Genomic DNA, 23,893 nt, shown 5'->3' with positions numbered 1-23,893 from the left:
AGAACATTAGAGGTGGAGAAGAACCGTGGAAATGGGGAACTAGGTAGGATGCTAAAGCTGGGAGATCTTGGGAGGCGTACAACACCATTTGGCAATTTAGGAAAATGAAGCTGCAAAGAGGGAAAAGAGACCTTCCTAGGGTCGCTGAAGCTAGTAAGTAGAAAATTGGAGGATGCTTCGGTTCTCCCGACTCCCAGTGCATCCTACTAGCTCTAGATAAGGGTCCCTTTTTAGAATCAATCTCAGCTAAATTCAGCAATGGCAAGGGCTCTGGCCTGAGGCCCATGGGCACTGTGTACCCCAGAGCCAAACTTTCCCAGGCTCCATCCACAGCTGCTAGTACCAGAGGAATAAAAAAGTCTCCTAAAGTCAAATGACTCAAAGGGGAAAGAGGGTTGGCCTGAGAGCTTGCATGACCCTCCCACTCCTGAGTCATTTGCTTTGGTCTCCCTTTAAAAGAATCCATCAGCAATCAAATCATTGATCCAATTTAACACATGTTTATTTAACACCTCAACTCAGAATGTCCCCAACAAGGTCATGTGGGAGTGAATTAAGTATGGCTCCACCCTCTAGGGGAACAGAGGCCTCAGTTTCCTCATTTGTAAAATAAGAGATTGGTCCCTTGCAGTTCTTAGTACTGGAGCATCTAAAGTCTAAACTGCCATGAAATCAGATAAGGAAAAGATGACAGGGAGATGAAGAGCAGAGATCTTTTTTTTAACTCTTTTCCTTCTATCTAAAAATCAATACTAAGAACTGGTTCCAAGGCAGAAAAGTGGTAAGGGCTAGGCAATGGGGGTTAAGTGGCTTGCCCAAAGTCACACAGCTAGGACCTATCTGAGGCTGGATTTGGGGCAGAGATCTTAAAGAACACTCAATGTGGACAGAAGGGAGTGAACAGAACCAGGTAAATAATTTATATAGTAGGAAGAAGACTATAAAGATAAACAACTCTGAAAGACATAGGAACTCTAATCAATGAAGACAATGACTAACTCCAGCTCCAGGGACTCATGATACGGCATGCTTCCTGACAGAGATGATGGCTGAGACCTATGTTTTGGACATGGCCAGTGGGTAATTTGTTTGGCTTGTCTTCACATGTTTACAACAAGGCTTTTGCTTTGCTTTCTTTCTCAGTAGGGGTATGGGAGAGGGAGAGGAGAACTGACAAAAAAAAAATTAAATTCCATGAAAAGATCCCTCAACTACATTATCTCATCTGGTCCTTGCAACAGGCCTTCCAGGTAAATAAAATCAGCATTCTTCCTGTTATTATTATCAGTAATAATAATGATGATGTTTGTTGAATTCAATTAAATCCAGGGCAACTTGCCCAGTGTCATGCATTAAGCTGGCCTCCTGTGTCCTGCCTAGTTCACACACCTTTCTCACACACCACGTTGTGATTGAGCCAAAAATGGAACCCAGACCTCCCACCCCAATATCAAGCTGTCACTTTCTTGTGGGTAGGGAAATGGGGAAGGGGTGAGACAGGTGAAATCAGAAGGGATTGTGGGTGTTATTCTACCTGGTCCAGGGGGAGCCAGTCCACCCACCACCTTGCCACTGAGAACAACCTTTCAAGGTTCCTAGAGGCTTCTGAGCATTCCTTCCCTATAATCAGATGCCACATAATCCCATCTCAATGGCCAACAGCAGAACAACCTTCTGGCCTGCAAATCCTTAGGGAACCTAGAACTTGAAGCTTGGGCCTCTGTCTGAGCTAGCCAGTCCCTTCAGATTCAGAGATTGCTCACTGGCTTCCTACCACTCATTTCCTGCACCCATTTACTCACTCACTTTTCAAGGTTTTTTCCAAGAGGGGAGGGGAGTATTGTTGTCCTAGGAATTATAGAGTTTAGATCCAGAAGGGACTTTTTAATAGAGAAAGTCAGAGGTGAAAGGTACTAGAATACCAGTACCAACTTCCTCCTTTTCTAGTGAGGCTACGAAGTAGAATTTTGGTGATAAGATCATACATTATAAAAAAGCAGACAGAGCAGGTTGTTTTACTTTGGTTATGCAAAATTATTCCAAAGTGGGTTTTTTTTTTTGTTTTATTCCAGTGGGAAGCTGGGGAGAAAAAATAAATATGTGATAGTTCAAATATAATAAAAATAAAGAAAATAATGAATAGTTTAAAAAAAAGGCAAAGCAGGGATTTGAACCCAAGGCCTTTGACTCTGACCCAGTGCTCTTTCACCATACCCTGGCCAGGTAAAAGGTAGCAAGTATTCAGTGTGGAAGAGGGAGCAATGAGCAGGCAAACAGGGATATGGTGGGGGCCAGGGAAGGGGTGCTGAGAGACAGGAGAGGCTTATGGCTCCCTAGGCATAATCCCAAAGAGAAAGTTTCTGGTTAAGACGAAAGCCTAAACAGAAATTCTAGGAGGAACTAGTAATTTAGAGTGGCTTCTAAAAGAGGAGGGCCTCAGCAGTTACCAGAAATGGGGGTGGCTGATGGAAAGGGAGGGCAAGGAGGAAAAGAGAAGAAAGAATGGGGAAAGAAGAAAATAGAAGGAGACATAAAAAGCAAAGAAGGGACTGAAAAAGGAATGAGTAAGAAGGAGAAAAGGGATGAGAATAAGGAGTGTTGAAGAGAAGGAAGAGGTAAAGGGGTGAGAAGGAATGGAAAGGGAAAAGATAAGATGGAAGAAATGGAAAGAGAAAAGGCAAGAAGGTGGAAGAGAGGAAGAAAATAGGGATGGGAGATGGATGGAGCAAATAGAAGAAGGAAGAGATATAAAGGAGTAAGAAGCAAAGAGAAAATGAGGAAAGAGGAAGGGATGGAGAACAAAAAAAAATATGAGAGGTCAAATAGAAAGGAAAGAGAAACTGGAAAATATATGTAAACGGAAGGGCGAAGAAGCTGGAGAAGGTCATAGCCTGTCAAGTGAGAAAAGAATCAAAGCTTCCATGTCTTTTAACAAAAGAGGAAGAAAAGAACTTTAGAAATGTCCAAGTCTTTCCCTCTTCTCCACATGGTCTTTATTCTGTCTATCATCATCCCCAGTCCAATAGCTCTCAGTAATCACTAGGAAGCCCTTTCAGCTGCAGAGCTTCCTGGAGGTAGATAGGTGGCTCAGTGGATGGAGATCCAGGCCTAGAGATGTCCAGGGTTCAAATTTGGCCTCAGACACTTCCTAGCTGTGTGACCCTGAGCAAATCACTTAACCCCTATTGCCTAGCCCATATTGCTCTTCTGCCTGGGAATCCATACACAGTATTGATTCTAAGACAGAAGGCAAGGTTTAATAAAAAAGGTATTGGTCTCCTTTCCAAACAGAACCTAACTACTTTACTACCAAGCCAGCCCTGGACCCTTCTCCTTTCCTCTTCTACCCCATAATATAAATTACTAAAGTTAGAAGAGATCTTAGCATGTGAAATGTTAGCCGGAGAACAAACACTTTTAGAGATAAGAGTGTGCTTAAGAATTAACTGGTCTAAAGGGTTTCTTTATTCTGGGAACCAAGACTGTGACACTTTAAAATATATTTTTATAACTATTTCAATAACTGGTTTCCTTTGTAATCCTGCATATTTTGTGTTATATATTTTAAAAAATGATGCTGAGAATAGATTCATAGGCCAAAGGGATTCAGGGAGCAAAAAAAAAAATGAAGTCTCAATTCCATTTTACAGATGGGATAACAAGCCCAGAGAAGGGAAAGGACTTACCCTCTAGGGAAACTTTTGTTCCATAAATGAATTATTGAAGCTATAAAACCTGTTGTTGGCTTAGAGCAGTCAACACCACAGATCAGTTCATAACTACCTCACCAGTACCACTACCCACTCTGCCTCCCCCATCTCCACTCCCCCCCATCCCCAGTAAAAATAAACAGCAGCATTCTCAACCTTTCCCTCATCATGAAGTCACTGAGTCTTGAGCATGCTGGACCACTGCCATCTGCAAGCCTGGCTCCAAGGAAAGACATTTAATTGGTCTAGGGACAGGATACCTGGGTCCTACCCACATCTACCACTGCCTGTTACTAGAGAGGGGTCCCAAGAAGTCTGGTTTTAGAGGTGACTATAACCTTAGAAATCATTTAGCCCAATCCCTACACCCCCAGTAGAGAAACTGAGATTGGGGAAAAATAACTTGAACAAGGTCAGACAGATAATAAGAGCAAAACTATCCTTAGAAGCCAGGTCCTCAGACTCCAAATCCATTGTTCTTCCTCTTGGTTGGACACCTAATAAGAGAAAGGGTGGAAACTAACCCCACCCCAAGCTCTAATCTCACTCCCATCCCATAAAGAAACTCTTAGCTCCCCAGAATCAATGGCCAGTCAATCTGAAAGGGGAAAAAGCCAGGCTGGGCCCCTCCGGGGACGCAGGGGCCCCCAGCTCCCAGAGAAGGAAGTGGTTTCGTGCAAACAGCTTGGTCAGAAGAGTAGTTCCCCAAAAGCACGGCTTCCCCTTGCCTCTCCCAGAGTGCTCCTTTTTCCCCACCCCCAAAGCTGTGCACCCTAGTACTGCAGCAGGCACCTGTGCGGGGGCTCGGGGCTTCACTCCAGGCCAGGTTTTAATCTGTCCCATCCAAGAGCTTACCAAACCAACCAATCTATCAGAGTGGGGAACCCCAAGGAGTCCACCTATGTGGGCTCACCCTCTCACTCCCCACCCTATTCCCTGAGGATCCTTGAAAAAAAGGGGCCTCGAACCCGAAGATGGGAATCCCATTTTGCAAGATCCTGAGGATACCAATTTGCTGGGAAAAGGAAAGGGTGGCCAACCAGACCCTCCCCGAGCCAACCCGCGCAACCTGGAGATTCTCCAAAGCCGGAGGGTTCCTCCCATTCCATCCTACAAAGACCCCCAGGCAAAATCGCTGGGGTATAAGGGTGGGGGCAGCCTCTCCTCCAGTGTTGGCCTATACCTAGCCACAGGAGGTTGTCTTCACACGGACTAGCCCTTCCCTCCCCCACCCCCCCCTTCCTGGGCTGCCCGCAGTGGGAATTTACCTGGCGCAGCGAGGAGCCTGCCCCAGCATGTCCCGTCCTTTTCCCCGGCCTCCCCCGGCCGGGCTCGGATAGCTCAGCAAGAACGGATGCAGCTAGCGCGTCCCGCGACCCAGCCTTGGAGCTGGAGCACAAGGCGAGGTTAGGTTAGGTAGAGACGCTGGCCCGCACGCAGGTCTTCCTCTGCCGCAGTCGGCGCACGCGGAGCCCGCCCAGCCGACCGGCTGCCTCCCTTGCCTTTCCTCGCCGGGCCTGGACAGGGCTCGGCTTCCCAGGGCTGATGCGCGCTGCCCGCCCCGCTCCAGTCGGTTGGGGTAGGGTTACAGCGCCCAACAGGAGGAGCCGAGTCGTGGTTGGCAAAGGTGGGAGGGGGGAGGGGGTGAAGAAGAAGGGGCGGAGGGAAGAATAAACCACAGACCCAAGTGGAGCCTCCTCCTTTCTCCAGCCAACGAGCTGGGGGAAGCAGTTTCTCCTCCCCGCCTCTCCCTTATTCCATCCCCGAGCTAGAATGGACAGACGATTCAGCTTGGATAAGATTTTCATCTCCACGCAGAAGCTGCCCCCAAGGGGCGTGCTCCGGTCTCGCCCAGCAGCACAGAAAACGTGCAAGGACCTCCCTGGGACATCAATTAATCGTTAACTTTCTGCCCACCTCAGAAATAAAAGCCAATGTCCCCAGGACACGGCTGAAGAACGCACCCATTCCCCACCCCCAGTAAAGGCAAGGAGTGGAGGGAGAAACGCTCTCAATGTCTTCCTCTTTCTGGGTCTCCGTGTCCTCTGTAAAATAGGGGGATTAGACGTAGTCACTAAGGTCCCTGCCGCCTCGGACGTTCTTTCTGTGTTTTAAGGTCCCTTCAAAACGCTAGCATTCCGGGAGGGATTCATCTCCATAGATGAGCACCTTCCCCCACGCCCCAACCCCCTGCACAATGCTGAGCACAGCATGCTCAAGAGATGTCAAACGAACAAATGAATGTTTGATCGATCATCTACCCCGGCCCCAGGATCCTTTGAAAGGCAGAAAGTGAGTGAGTGAGTGTGAGTGTGTGTGTGTGTGTGTGTGTGTGTGTGTGTGTGTGTGTGTTGGGGGGGCGGGATGCAGTGGTGAAAAAAAAAAAAACCACTGTATTTTTACAGTAAAAAAAAATCTTAATTCAAATCCTTGTTCTGCCACAGCTGACCTGCGAGTCACCACACTTTGGGTGAGTATGTTTCCCCCCAAAACCCTAAGAGCTGAAAGTTGAGGGGTGCAGTGGGGAGGTGGCCAAGAGATTCAATGCAACAAATATTTATTGATATATAGCACTGAGGCTACAGGAACAACACAACAGTTGCTACCCTCAAGGACGTTGGGTTTGTTCTACCAGAAGTGAAGGATGGGGAAGAGGATGCACTAAGTATGGTGACAAGTCAATGCAAGATAATTTGAGGAAGGAAAGAGTAATGGGGGGGGGGGGGAAGAAATGAGGAAAAGTTCTGAGTAGAAGGAGGTACCTAAGCTGAGCCCTCAAAGAGGCTAAGATACAAAAAGCAGAGATGAGGAAGGTCTTCACAAAGGATGGGAGACAGTATTCAAGGTTCAGAAATGGAAGCCAGATCCTTTATTTCCCATAGCCTATACCATTGAAGAGCTTCCAAACTGGTCTCCCTGTCTCCACTCTGTCTACCATATACAGCTTCCAAAATAATTTCCCTAAGGAACCCCTTACTCAAAAACCTTCAGTGGCTCCCTCTTGCCTCTAGGGATAAACAAACAAACAAACAAATAAATAAGTAAATAAAAAGGTAGACTCTGTAACCTGGCATTGCAGGTCTTCCATGATCTAGCTACCACCTACCTTTTCAGCTTTTTTCCAAACTACTCCCCTTAAAGAACTATATTTCAACCCTGGGCAAGTCACTTAACCCCATTGCTTGGCCCTTGCCACTCTTCAATCTTAATTGGAATTTATTCCAACTGAAGGTAAGTAAGGGTTTAAAAAACAACTATATTTCAGCTAAAATGAACCTATCACTGTTTCCCACCTTGATATATCTCCTTCCCAATATATTCACAAGCTGTTCCCCATACCTGGTAGGTCTTTCCTTCTCACTTCTGACTCTCAGAAATCTTGTCTTCCTTCAGAACAACTCAGATGTCACCTCTAGGAAGTCTTCTCTGATGCATCCCCCAAACCCCACTGAGTAATTTCTTCCTTCTCACTTTTCCTTTTACTATACTTATCTGTGTGCTTATTTCATCTACAAGTAGATGCCAAGCTATTTGACCACAAGGATTATTTCATTTTGATTTTATATCCTTAATATCTTGCTATGAGAATCAAGCCTCGATGGCAAGTTTTCAATATGCCTATTCCTTTTATTTTTCCAATTACATGTAAAAACAATTTTCAACAATTGTTTTCTGACATTTTGCAATCCAAGCAAGTTTTCAATATGCATCTGCGCTATTGCTCCTGAACGTATGGTCTTAATAATTTTTTTTAGTTGAATTCAACTAAATTGAAAATAGGTGTGAGCTAGGTTCTGGAACGCTTTAACTTTGGGGGTATGGGAAGGAGGCCTTTGTATTACATCTCAGGTGGAAGCAAGCAATTCAGGGCCACTGAAGAGCAGAAGAGGGACCTGGGCCTTGGGAAGGTTAATTTGGCAGCAAATATGTGGCAGGTGCATTGGAGAGTGGAAGCAAAGAGACCAATTTGAAGAGTTTTTGTCATAACGTCTCTAATGCAAGAGTCATCATAGAGCATAGCGACAGTGAGAGGTGATGAGTGGCCTTGTAAACAGATAGAAAGGAAAGGATGCTGAGGATGTCTTAAGAGGCAGAATCCACAAGATTTGGCAGCTGCCCAATAAGAGGGTTAGGGAAGGGTTAGAGTTCAAGGATCCTGAAGCATCAGGGATGGCTCCAAGGACATGAGTGAGCAGACACAGAAAGATGGAGGTTTAAAGGAAAAACAGGATTAGGACAGGGATTATTAATATCTTTTTGGTTCATACATTCTTGGCAATATGTTGAAACAAAATTATGAACCCCTTATCAGAATGTTTTTAAAAGCATACAAATCCTAGGATTTCAAAGGAAATTGGTTATATCAAAATACAGTTATAAAATATTTAATTTTTATTTAATTTAATATATATTAACCAGTTCATGAACCCCAGATCAGGAACTCCTGGTTGTTGGGGTAGGAGTTGGGGTGCAGTAGCTAGGTGGCTTAGTGTATAGAGAGCCAGGCCTAGAGATGGGAGGTCCTAAATTCGAATCTGGTCTCTGACACTTCCTAGCTGTGTGACCTTGGACAAATCACTTAACACTAATTACCTAATCTGTACCCCTCTTCTGCCTTAAAACCAATACTCAGTATGGATTCTAAGATGGAAAGTAACCGTTTAAGAAAAAGAATTCCTGGTTTAGGGGCACAGGATCCAGTGCCTTTGCCTCCTGTGGTAGGAAGGGTGGAGGTGGGTTCTATTACAGCTTAAGCTATTATTTTAAAGTCTTGATATATATTACAAATCAACCTAGAAATCTCATTCCTCCCTCAGACTATATAGATCCCTCTTCTCCCTTCAAGATTCCATTGATGCTCTAGTTAACCTTATTTCATGCCTACACAGTATACCTCCACCTCCTATTTCTATGACCTCTTCACACACACACACACACACACACACACACACACACACACACACACAGAGCTGCACCTTCTAAATCTGAAATCAGGAATATTTTAGTCAGATTAATGGGTTGAAGCCACCCAGCCTCCAACAGGATTTGCATTTTAAAAGAGGTTCCACAGGAAGAGCAGTTCTTCAGATGGAATTTCAGGTATTGTGGCATCCTGATAATCAATAAGATATTTCTATAGTAATATAACCCTTCAGTGTGCTTCCTTCACTTCCAATTGCTCTAAAAGGTGCCACTACCATTATCCTGGCTTTTTACACGTGAAACCAACATTAAGGTAACATGATTTACCAAGAAGCAAAAAATTGGTGGGGAGGAGAGAATTTTCTCTGCAAATCAGTCCCATTTTGCAAATGAAGAAACTGAGGCAAACAGAGGCTAAGTGGCTTTTCTGAGAGTCACCCAACTAGAAAGTTTCTGAGGCCAGATGTGAACTTAGGACTTCCTGACTCCATTACTTCTTCTACTACCCCAGATGTGGTAAGACCAAAATAGAAGATGACATGTGCTCTTTGTTTTGAAGGTTGTGCCTCTATTAATGAATTTAAGAATTCTCTATTAAGAATCTCATGCATAGACCCTCCCCCAAAAAAAGTTCATTTCAGGGTGGCCAGCCACTGGTGATGAACCTCTCCATATTTCAGACTTCATCAGGCTCTATTGAATTAAAAACCAGACCTAGAGATGGGAGGTCCTGGGTCAAATCTAGCCCTGGAAACTTCCTAGCTATCTGACCCTGAGCAAGTCAATTAATCCCACTGCCTAGACCTAACCAAATACATCCACAGTATTGATTCTAAGACAGGAGGTAAGAGTTTTTATTCAACCAAACAAAACATAACACCTGAAAACCAAAAACAAACCACAGAACAAAAGATGCCATAAAAAATGTATTGGATCTGCCAGGCAGTGAGCCAGTGAGAATCAGAGGTATCTCCAATGGCACCATCCAAGTGGTACATTAGCACATAACCCCAAGATTCAACTCAATGAAGCCAAAGAAAGCTTGAACATGTTGAGTGGGTGAATCTTCTAATAATGGAAAAAGAGAGGCCAGAATCGTGCAAGACAAGAAGGCATATGTGTGTGTTGGCAATTAACAATCTGTATCAGTGGAGAAAGAGCTCAAGTAAATACCACAGGTCCAAGAAAGCAATCACATATCTTTAGTTTGGGGTTTTTTTTTGGACTGGCACATCACACATCTAAGACTGAACCTGTGGTCCCAAAGTATATTCCTACTGGACTTCACATTAATCCCTACTAAATTCCATCTTCATCATCATAGTTGATACTTCTATTGACTTGATATGCATTCTTCTCATTGGATCACAAGGGCAAGAAGGCACCGGATTTGGAATAGAGAGGAACTGGATTCAAATCCTGCCCTTGCCACTTAACATTGCCCTTGATTAAGTCATAGCAACTCAAACAACTTAATCTCTGATTCAATTTCTTCATCTATAAAATGGGGGAGTGGAATGGATGGCCCTCTGAAGTTCTTCCCTACTTGAAGTCTATGATCCTGTGATCACAAGGATATTTTTATTAGTCCCGTTAGAAAAGGGATGAATGAGGAGCAAAGCAAAAAGCCTGCCATGGTCATATGGCTAATGGCAGCAGGGGTCACATTCAAACCGAGGTCCTCTGAATTTCTATTTGTGTCATGCTGTCTGTCAGTTCATATCTATTTAAATCTTGATTCTGTCATCCAATAGAATCAAGTTGTTTCCTGTCTCATGTTGTCTTCAAATCAGATACACATGTCATTTACGTCTCCATCCAACAATGGTGGGAAGAATAGCTAACAGTTAGTTGTAGAGCAGAGAAGAATTAACAAGCACAAACATGCCACTTCTGTTTTAAGCTGTCAACCTCAAAAGCCGCTGCGTCCGGTAGGCAGACATCCTTTATCTTTTATCTTCAGTGGCTCTCACTGTACTGCTTCCTTGCCTCTGTCTCAAACTTGTTTAGGTCTCACCACTTGGAGCAGGTAAGACAGAAATAGCACTGACTCTGGAGTCAGACCACAAAGAGTAAAGTCCCACTTCTGATCCTTATTATCAATGTGAACTTGGATGAGTCAATGAACTAATATCTCTGGGTCTCAGTATCCTCATCCATAAAATGAGCAGGAGAAATTGAGGTCCTCCAAGCTCCCTTTCCTACTCTATATCTAATGATGCTGTGATCCTATAAATCAATGGGGGAGTGGAGGGGAGCTTCTTTATATCTTACTACTCTACCTAGCTGGTATCAGCTATTATCACTACATAGATGATGCCAAATCCCTTTCCTCTAGCTTTGACCTCTCTTACGAATTCCATACTTGCATTACAACACCTTAAGATGGGATGATACAATGAGATAAACTGGACTTGGAAGTCAAAGGACTTCAGTTCAAGTTCCAGCCGTGATTCTTACGACTTTGGACAAGTCTCTTAGCATCTATAAAATGAAGATGCCTTCAGTCACTAAACCTATGATCCTCTGATCTTGACCTAGATGCCCCATCAGAAATTCAAATTCAAAATGCTTAAATTCAAGCTTATCTTTCTCCCTAAGTCTACTCAACTTCTGACTTTGCTTTCTCTGTGGCATCATCATAGTGGATAGAGCGCTGAGTTTAGAATTCTAAAGACCTTGGTTCAAATCCTGTCTCAGATACTATATGATCCTAGCCAAGTCACTGACCTCTCCTAGCCTCAGTTCCTCATCTTAAAAATAAGAGAGTTGTATTGAAAATAAGTACAGGACAAATAAAACACTTACAAGTCTATCCACCAAGCCACACATAGGTGGGTATGAATACAACTACAGGGTATTCTCTTTTTTTTTAAAAACCCTACCTTCTGTCTTAGAATTGATATCTCCTCTAAGGCAGAAGAAGGGCTAAGCAATTGGGGTTATGTGACTTGCCCAGGGTCACACAGCTAAGAAGTGTCTAAGACCAGACGGAAACCCAGTCTCCAGACTCCAGCCCTGGTGCTCTAGCCATTATACTACCTAGCTGCCTTTATAGAATACACTCTAAGTAAATAAACACAACCCTAAATAATTGGGAGAAATATTAATTGCTCCAAGGCAGGCCAAACCAATATAAAAAAAAATTAAAATGCTACCTAAATTAATTCACTTAGTAAACTATTCAATCAAACTATCAAAGGATTACTTTATAGAATTAGAAAAAAAAATGTCATTTCATCTGGAAGAGCAAAAGGTCAAGAACCTCCAGGAAAATAATGAAAAAAAGTTGAAAAGCAGAGAGATAATCAGTATCAGGTTTCAAACTCTATTGAAAAGCAAGATTATCTGATACTGGTTGAGAAAGAGATTGATCAGTGGGACAAATGAAGAACACAGCATTCAGAAGTAAATGACGGTAGAAGCTGAATGTTTGAAAAACCCAAATACCTCAGTTCCTGGGGTAAGAAGTTACTATTCAACAAAAACTTCTGGGAAAATTAGAAATTAGTATGGCAGAAACTAGGCATAGACCAATATATCATACCATATAACAACATAAGATCTGAATGGGTATATGACTTAGACATAAAAGGAGATTATAGATTAATTAAAGGAGCAAGAAGGAAATAACTTTTCATATTCATGGATGGGGAGGAGTTCATGACTAAGAAATGGAGAGAATTACAGAGATAAAATGTAAAGTTTTGATTACATAAAATTAAGAAGTTTGTTTTGTTTTTTACAAATAAGACCAATAAAATTAAAAGGGAAATTGGGTAACTGGGGTGAAGGGATACATACAGCAAGTTTCCCTGATAAAATATCTAATTTCCAAAATATATAAGGAATTGATTGAATTGTATGAGAATAATAGCCCTGGGGGCAGCTGGATAACTCAGTAGATTGAGAGCCAAGCCCAGAGATGGGAGTTTCTAGGTTCAAATCTGAACTCAAGACACTTCCTAGCTGTGTGACCCTGGGCAAGTCACTTAACACCCATTGCCTAGTCCTTACCACTCTTTTGCCTTGGAACCAATACCCAATATTGATTCCAAGATGGAAGGTAAGTGTTTAAAAAAATAAAAAGAATAGCCCTTCACTAATTACTTATATGGCCAAAGAATATGAAAAGGCAATTTTCAGAGGAAGAAATCCAAGCTATTAATAGCCCTATGGAAGAAAAAAATGAAGCAAATTGCTATTAGAGAAATGAAAATTAAAACAATTCTAAGGTTCCACCTCACACCCATCAAATTTGGCAAAATTGACAAAAAAGGAAAATTATAAATGCCAGAGGGGTGGTGGAAAGACAAGTACATTAATGCACTGTTGGTGGAACTGTGAACTGGTCCAGCCATTCTGGAAAACTATTTGGATCCGTGCCCAAAAAAGTCATGAAATTGTGCTTTCTCTTCAAACCAACAAAATCATCACTAGGTCAATATCCCAAAAAGATCAAAGACAGGTGAAAAGGGCTCATATATGCAAAACTAGCATAGTAGTATAATATAGTTTCTGGGCAGGGGACAGGATTGTAACAGAAAAGACATAGAAATTAAGGGAGTGCCCATCAATTGGGGAATGATTGCACAAATTATGGTATGTGGGTGTAATGGAATACTTCTGTGCCATAAGAAACTATTAAAGGAACAATTTCACTGAAACATGGCAAGATTTGTATGAATTATTGTAGATGTGGTAAGCAGATCAGGAAAACAATTTATACAACAACACTATAAAAACAAACAACTTTAAAGGCCATAATCAAGACAATGACCAACCATTATTCCAAGGCTAATGAAGAAGCACACCACCTTCCTCCTGATAGAAAAGTGACATAAAGTGCAAAATGGGACATGTTTTTTGGACATGACGGAATTTATTTTGCATGATTATACATCTCTTATGAGAGTTTGGAATATTTTTTTTCCTTTTTTTAATGGTACAGAATTGGGTGGAAGGGAAAGAAAAGCTATTTTTTTTTAATTTAAAAATTGTTAGCTAAAAAGATAAAATAATACAACAGGGTTAGACTCAATGACTGCTAAACATTCCTTCTAATTCTAAATCTATGATCTTATAATCTCCCATAATTGGAATCTTGGGGTTATTTTTTACTCAGCCTTTCCTGTATCTTTCTCTTTGTATATCTAACACATTTCTATAACATTGTTTATTAGTTATTGCATCCCTCTACTAGGAAGGAAGAAAACAAGCATTTAATAAGAGCCTACTATGTACCAGGCACTATCTCATTTGATCCTTAACAGTTGATAACAACTCTTTGAGGTAAGTGGTATTATTATCCCCATTTTACAGTTAAGGAAATTGAGGCATACAAAGGTTCAGTGACATTCCCAGAGTTACACAAATAGTAAGTAATCTGATTTCAGATTGGATTTGAATTTACTACATTCTGCTGGTTCTAAGAAACAAAAATCACCCTCACTCCAAAATATGGTACATATTCAGCAGAAATCTGCTTCCTGATAACTTTCCCACATTGCACACACATAAGTAAATACAAGGTAATTGGTGTCTCTAATAATAACAGCTAACATTTATATAGTGCTTTAGGGTTTACAAAGCATTTTGCTGATATTTTCCCATTTGATCCTTATAATAACTTCTGTGGTTGGTTAGTGAAATACCAAAGGGGAGAGCTGTGGTATTCCCATGACTGTTGGGCATGATTTGGATGAAAACCCAACAAAGGAGATAGAGAAGGAGCTGCCATACAGTTTAGAGAAGAACCAGGGGATGGGGGAGAGGAGAGGGAGAGAGAGAGAGAGAGAGAGAGAGAGAGAGAGAGAGAGAGAGAGAGAGAGAGAGAGAGAGAGAGAGAGAGAGAGAGAGAGAGAGAGAGAGAGAGAGAAAGAGAGAGAGAGAGAGAGAGAGAGAGAGAGAGAGAGAGAGAAAGTTCCCCAGGACCACAGAAGTGTGTGAGGCAAGATATGAACTTGAGTCTTCTTAAATCTAAGACCATCCACTCTGTCATTGCTCCTAGTTATATCTTCTGGGGCCCAAATAGAACAAGTCTATCTCTCTTTCACAACACTTATTTCAAATATTTGAAAGACATGTCCTTCTCCCACTACCTCCTTCAACTCTACTAAGCTTTTCTCTTTCCATCAACCTCGATATAGCATAATTTCTAATGTCTTCACTACCCCAACCCTCCTTCTCTAGCTATGTTCTGGCTTTTCAATCAATGGTTCTCCTAAAATGAGATGCTCTGAACTAGATGCAGTACTTTAGAGATGGGGTCTGACTGGCCAAATTGCAGTGGCATTATCAAGCTCCCTTTTCCTAGTGATTATGCCCCTCAATTCAGCCTAAGATTACATATTCTCCTATTAGACACCTCAAACTGGATGTCCTATAGACACCTTAAATCCAACACCCCTAGAACTGAATTTATCTTTACCCTCAATCTCCCCTTGTCCTAAATTTTCTATTACTGTCAAGGATACCACCATCTTCCCATTCACTCAGGCTCAAAACCTCGAGGTGTCATCCTCAACTACTTACTCTCCCTCTACCTTCATATCCAATTAGTTGTTAGGTCCTATTAATGTTGTCTTTGTAAAATTTCTCATACACCCCCTTCTCTTCTCTGACACTACAATCACCTGGACACAGGTCTTTATAACCTCATAGCTGACTACTGCAATAGCCTGCTGGCCAGTCTCCCTGATTCAGATCTCTGCTTCATATAGTCAGTCCTCCAGACTCAGATGTCAATGTAATTCTTCTAAAGTTCACGTTTGATCATATCATCCCCTTCCCTCAAAAAACTCCCAGTAGCTCCCTATTACCTCAAGGATCAAATATAAAATGCTCTGGCATTTAAAGATGTTCCTAAACTGACCCCTTCATACCTTTCCAGTTTTCTTAAACCTTAATCATTACATGCGTGTGCGCACGCGCACACACACACACACACACACACACGCTTTGTGATATAGTAACCCTAGCCTCCTTGCTTTTCCTTATACAAAACACTCCATCTCTAACTCTAAATGTTTTCACTAGCTAACCCCCCATTCCTGGAATGCTCTTCCTCTTCCTTCCTTCTCTGGCTTTCTTTAAATCTCTGCCAAAATTCCATCTTCTATGGTAAGTCTTTCTTAGTCCTCAATGATCTTGCTGCCTTCCTTCTTTCTGTGGATTATTTCCAATTCATCCTGTTATAGATCTCATTTGCACATTGTTGTTTGCATGTTGTCTCCCCCATTAGACTGTAAGCTCCTTGAGAGTAGGGCTTGTCCTTTACTTTACTTTGTATCCCCAATGTTTAGCTTTTTAAAAATTGATATTTATGTGGGGCAGCTGGGTAGCTCAGTGGATTGAGAGCCAGATCTAGAGATGGGAGGTCCTAGTTTCAAATCTGGCCTCAGACACTTCCCAGCTGTGTGACCCTGGGCAAGTCACTTGACCCCCATTGCCTAGTCCTTACCACTCTTCTGCCTTGGAGCCAATACACAGTATTGACTCCAAGACGGAAGGTAAGGGTTTTAAAAAAATTGATATTTATTGTAATATCTGGGAATCACATCCACATTTTAGAAAACCAAAACAAGCAGCCTTAGAATATAAGATGATATATTCACTTGTATCACTTTACAGATAATTTCTCATATTCACATTTTAGATCTAAAGTTCAGTTTCCCAGTCTTAAGTCTCCTCCAGCAGAGGAGATCAAAGTCCCAAGAGAATAAGAAGAATTTCATATCATCCCTGCTGTCTTGTTTGCTACTAGAGTTCTAATTGAAGATGCTTTCAATGAACTTAGCTTGGCATGAGCAAAGAATAAGCATTTAATAAATTCTAGCTGGTTTGACTTTTTTACATGAACCACTATCCTGTCATCCACTCATCTCATCTGGTTTCAATCTCTCCCTTAAATTCCTGGGATTTTAAAAATTCAGATTTATACCTTTACATTCAATCTATGAAAATATTAAGTAAAATGACTTACATAGCTGATAAGTGGAAGTGGCAGGACTGGAACCCAGATCTCATCACTCTTAAGTCTATAGTTCTTCTTACTAGATAGTGCCAGCCTTTAGAGAGCTTGGTCTTACAGAGGGTACCTCCCCATTCCAATTATCAGTGGTCTTGACTAAAGACCCAAATGTAGTCTGTGCTGTAATTAAAATGAGAAAAGCCATTTTAGTGGTGTTGAAGGCTGGGAACTAATTAAAAGGGCTCCTGTTTAGCATGCTTTGAACCTGAAATGGTGATTCTTTCAACTGCGATAATTAATATGTTGATGAGCTGTTCTCATCTTCTGCTTTGACAAGATGATAGAACTCTAAAACGTTTCAAGATTTACAAACAACTTAGTTCTCATTAATTTTATTCTAAAAAGTCACTTCTGCTGCTCCAGCATTATAAACTCTCAGGAAAGGTATTTATGGCATCTGTTAAAATAAGCATCAGTCCTAAGGAGACTAAAATAATAATAATAGCTCATGTATTTCCTTATTTGCTCCTCTCAACAGTCCTTCAAAGTTTATAAAGAGAAAGTTGTTAACTTCATTTTACAGCAGAGGAAAGATAAGTCTGAGAGAATAGAAAAGGATTTGCTCAAAGTCAAATGGCAAGCAAATATACAAGCCAGGAGCAAAATTCACATCTTGTGGTTCCAAGAAGCAAAGGGAAGGTCTCAGGAGTGGGAAAGATAATTTGGGGACAATGAGGCAGCACAATGGGCTTGGAGTTAGGAAGAACTGAGTTCAAATACAGCTTCAAACCCTTTATGACCCTGGCCAAGTTACTTCAACTCTGATTGCCTCCGTTTCCTCAACTGTAAAGTGGGGATAATAATAACACCCATCTCCCAGCTGTGGCAAGGATCAAATGAGATATGTGTGAAGCATTTAGACAGTGCCTGTCACACAGCTATAGGTGCTATATAAATGCAAGCTATTATTATTATGGACACTGAAATTTCCAAATAAATGTAATTTTTCTGACTTCCCATTCAGTTTCTTTTTTGGGGAACCTAGATTCCAAAACTTGGCAGCTGAAGAAACCCAGGCCCCAGCAAGAAATGAATTGACCAAGGTAACAAGTTAATGTCATTAGATTACAGTTATTATCAGAGCTGGGACTCATAGAATCACAAGATCTCATCATTAGAAAAGACTTCAAAGGTCAATTCGTGCCACCTCTAACTGAGAAAGCATCGTTTCTACCAGCATCCTCACAGACGGTGATCCCATCTCTGCCTAAAGACTTCTGGGGCTAAGGGCAGCTAGATGGCTCAGTAGATAAATTGCTAGGCCTGGAGATGGGAGATCCTGAGTTCAAATATGACTTCAGACACTTCCTAGCTATGTGATGCTGGGCAAGTCACTTAATCCTAATTGCCTAACTCTTACTGCTCTTCTGTACTACAATCAATATTTATTATCAATTCTAAGACAGGAGGCAAGGGTTTTTACGAAGAAAAAAGGGGGGAAAGGCTTCTAGGGCTAGGAGACTTCTACTACCTCCAAAAAGTATAGAAAATTCCATTTCTGAACAGCTCTGATCATAAGCTGTCTCTCTATAACTAGTGCCACCTACTTCTGGATCTCTCGTCCGGGTCAACAGACCTTCAAATACCTGAAAAAACTCTCAATTGCTGCCCTAAGATTCAAGATTCAATCTCAGTTCCTTCAACAAATCCTTTTATTAGTTTTCAGTCCTCTCATTTGGCCATTCTTCTTTGAACTCTCTCCAATTTGGCCCCAAGGATTTATTATGTGCCTACCATGTGCCACAAAGGCAGGTAGGTAACAGTGGATAGAGTGCCAGGTTTCAATACAGAAAGATTTTAGTTCAAACCTCAAGACACTAGCTGTGTGACCCTGGACATATCACTTAACACTGTTTGCCTCAATTTCCTCATCTATAAAAATGAGCTGGAGAAGGAAAGACAGATCACTCCTGTATCTGTGCCAAGAAAACTCCAAATGGGGTCGTGAAGAGTCAGACATTGCAGAAACAACTGCATATCAAAAATGTTTCAGCCTGTCCCAAATGCTGGATGTACAAAAATGGGCAAAAAATGGTCCCTATCCTCAAAAAGCTCTCTGTCTAAAAGAGAAGACACAATCATGTTCAAATAGGATATATACATGACAAATCGAAGATAACCAAAAGAGGATGACACAAGCACTAATGGGGACCAGATGAGGGTTCTTGCTGAAAGTAGGATTGTAGCTGAGATTTGAGGGAAGCAGGAAAGGCAGGAGGCAAAGATAAGAAGAGAGAAAATTCCAGGTGTGGGCAACAGTCGAAAATGCAGAGTTGGGAGCAGTTAGATGGCTCAGTGAACTGAGAGCCAGATGGGAGGTCCTAGGTTCAAATTTGACCTTAGACACATCCTAGCTGTGTGACCCTGAGTGAATCACTTAACCCCCACTGCCTAGTCCTTACTACTCTTCTACCTTGGAACCAAAGCACAATACTGATTTTTAAACTGTGGGTTTAAAAGAAAAAAAAAAGAAAATGCAGTGAGGATATGATGTATTTTGGGGGAGGACAGACCAGTGTTGCTGAATTATAGGGTACATAGGAATGAAGCATCAAAAAAAACTATCCTTCCTGAAATGTGAGCATCCAACTTATGTCCAGATGATGTGTTGTGCTCCAGATTATGGAGCTGAGCACAGACAAAGGGACTAACATCTCCCCCTGTTTCTGCCAGCTCACTTTAGTAGCTCATATGAAGTCTGCAGCCATGACTCCTAGTCTCCTAATTCCTAAACTACTGATTTTTCTAGTACTTATTGTAACATTCTTGCTGTGTGTGTGTGTATTAGTCACTGTCCAAGGTGGCACAAGGAGTGCAGAAGAAACTAACAGGTGGTCCCTTACCAATTGACCAAGGAGACAAGCATGAACTTCTGCAGGTGATCTCCAAGGTTCTGTCCTAGGTCCCCTACTCTTTTCTCTCCACACTCTCAGGGATCTAAGGAGCTGCCATGGACTTAATTATCACCCTTATGTTAATGACTTCTCCAAGCAATTGCCTGCTGGACATTTCAAACAGGATATGCCTGAGGCATCAAATATTCAACAAGTCGGAAACTGGATGCATTATCTTTCCTGTCAACCCTCCCTTTGTCCAAAGTTTCCTGTTTGTAGAGGAGGCATCACCACCATTCAGTCTACAAAATTTGTAACCTTAGTCTTCTTCCACCCCTGCCAAATCTAATCAGATTTCAATCTCCAATACATCTCTCCCATATGAATCCTTTCTTTCTATTCCCATATCTACTACCTGAGACTCTCATCGCCTCTCACCTAAATAATTGCAACAGCATTGAGTGCCAGGCCTATAGCAAGGAAGACTCATTTTTCTGAGTTCAAATCTGGCTGCAGACCTTTCCAACTGTGTGACCCAGAGCAAGTCACTTCTCCCAGTTTGCCTCAGTTTCCTCATCTGTCAAATGAGCCAGAGAAGGAAACCTCAAACCACTCCAGTATCTTTGCCAAGGAAACTCCAAATGGGGTCACAAAGAATTGGCAACAACTGAAAAATGACTGAAACCACGAACCTAATTCCAGTCTCTCTCCACTCCAGTCCACCCTGCACATAGCCATCCTCCATACTGCCAAAGTTTGGCTTAGGTTCAGATCTGACCTTACTCAGATAAAAACCAGTTGTCGTCCCTTTGCCTCTAGGATAAAATATAAACTCTTCTATTTGGCTTCCAAAACTCTTTCTTTACATCCTTGCCCCATCTCATCTTTTCAGCCTCATCAGACATTACTGCCTCTTTGCAATCCAACCAAATGGGATTTCTCTCTGTTCTTTCCATAGGTCACTCTATCTCCTTCCTGTCCCCATGCCTGGAAGATACTTCTTCCTCACATCAAAATTATGGTGGAGCTACCTCCCTTCCACGTGAAATTTCCTGATCCCCTTGATTGCTACTGCCCTCCATCACAAACCACCCAATCGTTAACTTTTGATGTTGTCACATGATCCCACGTGGGGTTTTCTTGGCAAAGATACTGAAGTGATTTGCCATACAAAACCACATTAAATGACTTGCCCAGGGTCACACAGCTAGTGTATGAGGCTAGATTTGAACTCAGGACCTCCTGATTCTAGGTCTGGCATTCTAACCATTGTGACACCTAGCTGCCCCAGAAAAATCAGTGATTTAACTGATCTTTATGAATCTCTCTAGTTTTAAATTCTTTGTACAACCAAAAAAAGAACTCAGCATGCAACTAGGTATGGAGAATAGGGTTGCAAGAGGCAAAATCAGCACCAGACTACAGTTAAGCCATGATACAGAAATGAGAGCAGAAACTGTGCACTTCAAGAGAAACTGGGTCTTACTTCTTGGAAGATCTCCTATAGTATACCAAGCCCAGGACTAAGTGCAGCATATGTCAGGTGGTTAATACATGTTTGTTTACTTGAAATGAATTAAGAAATGGGGAGGGGAGGTGATAGAAAGGAGAGAATAAATAGAGACTGTGAGGTGGGGAGCAGCAGGAGAAAGGACAGCACAGTATGGCTGGGGGAAAAATACTGCAATCTGTATCAGATGACCTGGATTAGAGTCACGTCTCCAATATTTTCTAGCTATAGGAATTGTCAAAGGCATGTTCTTTTTCAGGCCCTCAACTTTTCAATATGGAAAATGGTGATAATATTTACATAAGTATTATTGAGACAAGTCTCACTGCTTGTTTTTTAAAGAGAAACAATGGTTCAGCTAGGTGGCACAGTGGATAGAGCACCAAATCTGGAGTCAGGAGGACCTGGGCTCAAATCTGGCCTCAGATATTTCCTAGCTGTGTGACCCTGGACAAGTCACTTTAAACCACTGGCCTTGTCCTTCTATCTGAGAGTCATGACTAAGACAGCATGAAAAGGTTTTTTAAAAATAAATAAAAGTAAACAAGTTTGTTTTAGTGGAAAACAGCCTGAATGGTTATTTAAAATACCCAAGCAATTCCATAAGGCTAGACACTGGCCAATTCTTCCTTCAAAGTGTCTCAGACATTTTGTCTGGAGGTTCCATTGAATCCATTACAGTAAAAGTGGACCTTATATATCCCCACCACCACCACCTCATATACCCCCACCCCTGCTCCTCCCCAGACACATTAAATTCTTCTATTAGAGGTGGGATTAGGTAACCACTCTCAAATTGGATGATTCTTGATGGTGGATAGAGCACCAAGCCTGAAGTCAGGAAGATTAATTTTTCTGAGTTCAAATCTAACCTCAGGTACTTACTAGCTGGGTGACCTTGGGCAAGTCACTTCACTCTATTTGCCTCAGTTTCCTCATCTACAAAATGATCTGGAGAAAGAAATGGCAGACCCCTATAGCATTTTTGCCTAAAAAAACCCCCAACAACCCTGAATGGAGTCATGAAGAGTTGTATACAACTAAAATGAGTGAACAAGTGAGATGCAAAGATAACATTTGTTCTATTTGGCCTCAAGGGCAGAATGAGGAATGGCACAGGAGGGAGGGGAATTTTTCAGGCAGGAAGATTTTGGATAGCATAAAGAAAAACTTCCTAGCCACTGGAACTGTCCCAACAGAAAATATAAAGTGGGCTGCCACAGGAGGTTGTGAGTTCCCCGTTATCCTCAAATAGAAGCTGGATAATCACACACCAATGACCCTGTGGAGAGGAGTTCTGCTCAGAAAAAGGTTGCCTTAAATGACCTCTGAGACCCCTTCAAATTCTGAGATTCACAGAGATATGACTTCAGAGATAAGCTTAAGAATCAGAGGGTCCTAGATTTAGACCTTGGAGATCATCTGGTCTAAGCCTCAGCTATATATGATTTGCCCAAAGTTAGGTAGAGCTGGGATTTGAACCCAGGTCACCCAATTCCAAATTCAAAGGTCTTTCTACTTACTATGTTCCTATATCACCAGACATAAAGTATCAAGTGAGAACTAGATAACCTCTCAGGAACCCTGTAGAGTGGGGATTCATAAACTTTTTATATAATGGACCCCTTGGGCAATCTGGTAAAGCCTATGGACTCCTAAGAATAGTACTTTTAAATGCATAAAATAAAATACATAGGACTACAAAGCAAACAGTTATCAAAATATATTTTAAAACAAGTTTCACAGATTCCATATTAAGAGTCCCTGAACTACACCAAGCCATAGTTGTCTTGGGACCCCTCTGCTCTGTTAAAAATTATCGAGGACCTCCCTCCCAAAGAGCTTTTGTTTACTTGGGTCATATCTATCAGGATTTATCAAATCAGAAACTAAAATATCTTAGTATAATTATGAAAATAGTTTTGACCTCACACACCTACAGAAAGAGTATCAGGGACTCTCAGGTGACACTGTCATAGAGAAAAGGACATCAAATTAGAAATAAACAGATTATTTCCCACTAACTACTCTCCGTGGATACATCCAATATCACATGGGCAGCTAGGTGGTGTAGTGGATAGCATGCCAGGTCTGGAGTCAAGAAGACCTGAGTTCACATTCAACCTAAGACTCGTGTGACTCTGGGCAAGTTACTTAACCCTATTTACCTCAGTTTCCTTATTTGCAAAATGAACTGGAGAAGGAAACGGCAAACCAGTGGTTTCTTTGCCAAGAAAACCCCAAAAGGGTTTGGAAGAGTCAGCCATGACCAGACAAAAATTAATGCATATTTAACGTAAGTGATATCCCATGGATATAAAAACATCACAACTGTAACACAACATCACGCTCCCAGGAAATCTCTTCACCCAGAAACTTATCACCTTACCAAATTGCATCAGCTTTGGTGCTCACCTTTTCAGTGCCCACAGGACCCTCCACTTCACTGATTAGAAGACTGAAGGGCAGAGCAAAGAACTCTTACCACAGTTTCCACTTGAAGAGAGCTCACAGACCAGTCAACTCTTCATTTCTCACCAGCTTCCCATTCTAGACTAGATTCTACCATACTCTGGCACAGGGAACCTTTCCCCCTCTGTCTTTGTGGATTGTCCTCTCCCTTCAATTGCAAGCTCCCAGAAGGCAAAAGCTGTCTTTATTTTTTCATTTGAATCCCCAGGGTTTAAGCACAGTGCCTGGCAATAGTAGGCACTTGTGACCAAGGGTTCAAAATCCAGCCCAGACACTTATTAGCTATGTGATCTTAAACAAATCACTTAATTGCTTTAAGCTCCAGTTTTCTCATCTATAAAATCTTGCCTGCACTACTTGGGAAGTTTATCTACCTGCCCGGTGAGGTTCCTTCCAGTTCTGAGAATCACTG

The 23,893-nt window shown here is 41.8% G+C and overlaps 1 protein-coding gene across 6 annotated transcripts in view; it reads right to left on the bottom strand.

Annotated features, from left to right (window-relative positions):
• PAK1 (p21 (RAC1) activated kinase 1) overlaps positions 1-23,893 on the bottom strand; it is a 211,878-nt gene that overhangs the window by 121,126 nt on the left and 66,859 nt on the right. Inside the window, exon 2 of one of the 6 annotated variants that reach the window (XM_056794934.1) lies at positions 16,618-16,785. The exons of 4 other annotated variants lie outside the window; for them this stretch is intronic. The gene's annotated coding sequence lies outside the window, so the exon portion shown is untranslated. Of the gene's footprint in view, positions 1-4,978; positions 5,993-16,617; positions 16,786-23,893 lie in introns of those variants that run through there. One more of the 6 variants, XM_001363264.5, reaches the window with a different exon arrangement.

Source organism: Monodelphis domestica, chromosome 4, assembly GCF_027887165.1.
Source record: "Monodelphis domestica isolate mMonDom1 chromosome 4, mMonDom1.pri, whole genome shotgun sequence".
Lineage (NCBI taxonomy): Eukaryota > Metazoa > Chordata > Mammalia > Didelphimorphia > Didelphidae > Monodelphis > Monodelphis domestica.
This window is presented reverse-complemented; position numbering and strand designations above follow the sequence as displayed.